The sequence below is a fragment of the Chenopodium quinoa genome, unplaced genomic scaffold (assembly GCF_001683475.1).
Source record: "Chenopodium quinoa cultivar QQ74 unplaced genomic scaffold, ASM168347v1, whole genome shotgun sequence".
Lineage (NCBI taxonomy): Eukaryota > Viridiplantae > Streptophyta > Magnoliopsida > Caryophyllales > Amaranthaceae > Chenopodium > Chenopodium quinoa.
In genome coordinates, this window is record NW_018745024.1 from 6,460,872 (window position 1) to 6,466,571 (window position 5,700).

A 5,700-nucleotide genomic window follows, 5' to 3' on the forward strand; every position below is an offset into this window, starting at 1 on the left:
TAACTATTCTTAGGTATCTAATGTTTGAAATCATAGTAAATTAGCATTATACTTAGTTTTAGGACGGCTTTTACCCGAAATCAAACCGGAAAAAGTAAAAACAAGTACCTCCTCAATGTGTTGGGCTTCAGTGCACCTATTGACTATGTCATTCATAAACCTCATCACGTAGAGGGCACAGTCAACGTTGTTGTCTTGTTGCGCACACTAAACTGACACAATGTTAAAATAGTCATGCATAGCCAAAACTCAAGGCAATTTTTTAAAAAAAATCAATATATCGAGGCTTTACCTTCGCATATTTCCACGTGGGACCCGCAACCGAACGACAATTCAACTTCTTCATAACACTTCAAAAAAATAAAAAACAAACGATTTAGGAACATAGTCACTCAATCACTTAAGTGAAGATACAAAACATATATAGGAAGCGGTATGTACCTATTCAATAGGTTATTCACTAGCAACTTCCTTGGTGGCCATATACGAGCCGAGTCAAAGTAGTAGATTGTGTTATTGGAAACACAAATCACCATAAGGCTCCAATGTAGACTACATGTATATTAAAGCAAATATCATATCAATCAATTATGCGTCAACATCTATACTTAACAAACAAACTAAGAGTGATATATTTACACTTACTCCTCAAAACAAGGGGCTAATAAGAACTTGTTTCCCGCACGCATTGATTCTCTAATAGCCCGCTCAAGGTAATCTATCACATCACGAGGGTTATTCAAGCATTTGGTTACGGAGGTCTGCTCGGGGCATTAACCACCCAATTGCTGCTTCACCATCGGGTTTACTAGCAAGGAGCTCCTGTAGTGACCTTCAAGAAAGTAATGTGTGCAAGTAATTACTAGTTGCATTGTTTTGGTATGAAAAATATCAAAAATACAATATTTTTTAGAAATAGTCTCGTTAATTTACCTCATGAATGTTTGAATGATGGATATGTTAAGCATGGAACCGTGTTATTAAATTCTGTCACATCCTCTCTAGAAATGTATGCGATCGCATCCTCATCATAGTGGAACAATGCCTTAGGCAAGTTCACTTGAATATGTGTACTCGTAGGCAACTCACTAACACGGTTGTGAAGAAAAGTACATGCTTTCGAAAGCGACCTAAGGACTTTGGCTTCTACTAGTGGAGTAGATGAAGCTCTCGAACTCTTCTTCGACACTTGTCCTTGTTCCATCTTCGGAGGACCTTCTTCCTTGGATTTTTGCTTCTCCACCTTCTTTCTTTTAGCGGACTGAATTTCCATAGTAATCTACTGCATAAACAAACATGGTCATTGCACAAAGCACATGTTAATCTAGTTACATACAAGTATTGTTTACTTACCCCTCCTACTAACCTCAACCGATCACGTGGCCATTGCACAAAGCTCCCGGTCGCGTCACGCAGCTTAAAAAAATCATATTCCTCTCTAGGCACCGGTAGTGGTAAGTCCTCAAACCCAGCAACTATAGAATCGATCCCGACCGAGATGTAATGGGTGCTAGTATTTAGACTTAAAATGCACCTTGTCAAAAGGTTGTGCACTACCATACCCCACCAACTGCAACTGTCCACCGGTTGTTTCCCTGGGGTGAAGAAGCTCACAAGCGTCTCTTCCTACATATTTGGTTAGGAGTTAGGACATAAATTAAGAAATAATAAACGAAAGCCTAACATAAGAAAATCTGATTAGGTAGTGAAGTTCACCTTAACATCTAGGAAAGGTTCAGGCATCGGATTTGCTCTCTTCAGTGTCTCTGCATCCGTAGGACTTGGATCCTGCAAAAGTAAAATAATTAAACATACAAACGACCTCATTAGACGAACTTCATATGACGTAATTCGTCCTAGTACTAAAATTACCTCTCTCTCAACTACTGGATCGTCCTCGGGGCCTCCTGGGTGACTACATGAGTCTACTGGGGTACTCGAGGGAAATGGCAAAGGCGGCAAGTTCATGTGCTTCAGAATGGCATTGAATTGACTTTGCATCTGTTCTTGCAGCTCCGCGCGTATCTCCGCCTTAATTGATTCCTTTTCCTTCTCATCAATCCGATTTGGCGAATTAACACTTGATCTGCTTTTTGCTGATTTGGTGTATTCTGAACCCATCACCTTCTCCCACCCTAGTTGTTTCCCGCCAAAACCAATTACTCGCCCAGGGTGGTATGGTTTTTTTCCAAAGCTAAGGTGAAAGGATCATGTGCGATGCTTGGAGTCAGCTTGCCTTCAACCACTTCCGAAGTATGCTCGAGCTTTAACAACACATAAAAATTTATCAGATCTAAGTACAATGTACTTGACAAGGAATATAATTAATAAGTAGAAAAATTTGCTTACAAGTGCATCTGCTACTACTTTCTTATCCGGTTGCATGACATACTTGCCGGTTTCCTTGTCCAACCCATGCATAGCACACCACCAGTCAATTGCACGAGTAACCAAAGTTGTCACCGAGGAAGAAAGTGGTTTATCAGTTGATGATGACATTATGGATTTGGGGTATAGACCCGCTTTGACCCACTTTGGTCTTGACTCCGCAAAGGTCTTACAACCCATATGATGATTATACAATTTCTTTCCCGCATTTATTCTAGCTTGTTCGGTTTTTTCCTACACATTCAGATATATATGTTAGCATCAGTCATTTTAAGAAACTAAATATGAGTAGCCGACTCTATTGTTAAATAAAAACATACAAGTGCGGTCCTAGTGGAAGATTTTTTCCACAAACTTCTCCCAATCATCCACCGTTATTTGTGGATATAAATCCCACGGTTTCTTATCAGGTTTCTCTTCTTCTCCATCTGCAGGCACATTTTTCTTTGGTCTTCTCTTTCTTCTCTTATGGATCCATCTCGTCCTCAAGTAACTCTTGAAGTTTTTGAATCTCTCTTGTACAAAAGATTCAAACACTTTTCTCTTGGTCGGCTCGTCAGGAATATGGAACATACTCTGTAATTGGCGCAAACATCCACGTTAGGCAAGACAAAAAAACATGCAAAAAAAAAGGAAAAAAAAAAACCCGAGAATCGGGCAAGGCACCTGCCGAGGCAGCTGCAGCAGCTAGCCCAGGTTGCTGCCAAGGCAACTGCAGCACCCAAGCAGCAGCCCAGGCAGCTACAGCAGCCCAGGCAGCTACAGCACCCAGGCAGCAGCCCAGGCAGCTGCAGCACCAAGGAAGCAGCCCCGGGCAGCTGCCAGCTGTAGTCCTCGGGTTAGGCCCGGGGGTTGTTTTTGCAAGTATTTTTTTTAATATATATGAATTTAAAAAAAAAAGTTTGATTGCATTAAATAAATACTTACCATAGTATCGTCCCAAAATGTTTGAAGCAACCCGTGAGGTATCTCGGCAAACTCAACTGTGATTGGTATTTTACGAGTTAGAATGCCAACTTGACTAGAAAATTTGTCGCGCCATTGGCCAGTAGGTTGACCTAACTCATCAAACTCAAGCACCATAGGAACGCCGGGTTTCTTGAAAGCTTTAGTTGCACCCTTACTTTTTCTGTTCACCGGTGGCTTTACCCCTCCTCCACCACCGGTTTTTTTCACTTGCCTTTGCATTTGAGTTTCACAATGTGAATCACCTACAACTTCGGTAACCACATTATCATTAATAGGTGGGGCAGTTTCAGCTATACGCTCAAATTCATCAAGCTTATGTTGGAACTGGTCATAAGCTTGGTCTTTCGGTTCCCCCATATATGTCTCCTTATTAACATCATACAACTCGTCCCCAGAATCATCATCTATATCCTTATCAGAATGAAGGTTCTCATCAGGATCCATGATATGTGCACACCTACAGTAAACAAGCAAAGCATGTTGTTAGTCATCAGTAATGGCAATCAATTCTGAGGCACGATGAAAGACAAACACTTACCCAACTTCTTTGGTTTCATAACAAATTCACATATAATCCTCTAAACAATTCATGTATTTAGTGAATATTACATGCTTATACGTTGAAAATACAAAAAAAATAAAACACTTCCCGAAATAAAAACAAACTTGTTGGAGTATAAGATATTTAGTAAATGAAACATGCATTAATAAAGTACCTCATTCGAGTATTCCCTCATTGTGGTCAGATCGAATATAAGTAGCATCATCATCTACATCAGTTGCTACATCAAGTGTAGGAGCAGTGAAAGGGGGAGAATCATCAAATGCATCATATTCTTCCTCGTCCTCAACCTCTCCAACCCCTAAAATTCTCCTTTTGCCAGATAGGACGATGGACCATCTTGGATCGTACGGGTCAGTTACATAGAACACTTGCTTAGCTTGAGATGCAAGGATGAATGGTTCAAGACTATCCCGCAAGTGGCCAAGATCTACAAGAGTGAAGTCATCATTTCTCACGTTGCGCCTATTATTATCGACCCATTTACACTTGAATATACAACCTTGAAGTCACGGTAATCTAGTTCCCATATTTCCTGAATTCGTCCATAGTATGATAATAGTGCGTCAACTGGTGATGTATCCTTCGCACTGGCAAACTCTCTTGATGAAGCCACAAGAGTGACACCACTATTTTGAGTCGATGAGTATTTCTGATCCCGACTTTCAGTCCAAAATGTGTACCCATTTATATCATATCCCTCAAATGAATGAACATCTTCCTTCGGACGATAAGCTAGCCACTTTATTGTATCAGACACAGTCTCATCCAATTGACGCATCACACGATCATGGAACCACTTCACAAACATCTTATTATGCAACAGCATTAGTGCTCTTTCCCCTTTTGATGGATATTCAACACGCAAACTATCCATGTGCTCTTCTAAATATGGGTGAACCTCCGCAATATGATGAAGCACAAATAAGTGAGCTTGCATGATTTGATCTCGAGCAGCCCAGATCCTTTTTGACCCGATTGTGCCATGACCATCAAGTCTCCCTTCATGTCGGGATGTAGGAAGCCAAATAGGTTCGGCAACGGCAACATACTCTGCCACGAAATTCCCAATCTCCTCGGACACAATTCCTTGTATTATACTGCCTTCCGGGTGGGCTGGATTTCTTACTTTATCTTGCAGTGTACCCATGTGTCGTTCAAAAGGGTAGCACCACCTCATAAATACTGGACCACACAACTTAATCTCACGAACCAAATGCAGAATCAAATGCACCATTATATCAAAAAGTGAAGGTGGGAAAAACATCTCAAATTTGCACAAAGTTACCACAACAGTCGCCTGGAGAGCATCAATTGTAAAGGGATCAAGAACTTTGCTGCAGATAGTATTGAAAAACCCACAGAGGCTTGTTATAACTTCTCTCACGTGCTTTGGTAAAATTCCACGAAGTGCAATCGGTAGGAAAACTTGCATCATCATGTGACAATCATGGGATTTCATACTTGTCAACTTCAATTCTCCATTTAAGGAAACAAACCTTTTCATGTTTGACGAGAACCCAGAAGGAAGCTTAATGTCATACAAACAAGCACAAAACCTCCGTTTTTCTTCCTTTGATAATGTGTAGCAAGCTGGAGGTAAATACACCTTTTGGTTTTTTCCTTTTCCATCACCTTTCTTCTTTGCGATACCCGTGGCCTTGTCCTTGCGCTTCCCCTTACGGTTTTGACCACCATCTTCGTTTCCCTTTTCCTTAACCTTCTCCATCTCTACCTTAGCTTGAACCCACACTCCGGACGAACACCCCACTCTTGCAAAT

The 5,700-nt window shown here is 40.9% G+C and overlaps 1 long non-coding RNA gene across 1 annotated transcript; it reads right to left on the reverse strand.

The window, feature by feature from the left end:
* Positions 1-292: 292 nt before the first annotated feature.
* Positions 293-752, reverse strand: LOC110708226. The gene is made up of 3 exons (XR_002508666.1): positions 646-752; positions 442-552; positions 293-350 (listed from the first exon to the last, which is right to left on the reverse strand). It is a non-coding gene; the product is annotated as an uncharacterized LOC110708226 (long non-coding RNA).
* Positions 753-5,700: the final 4,948 nt, after the last annotated feature.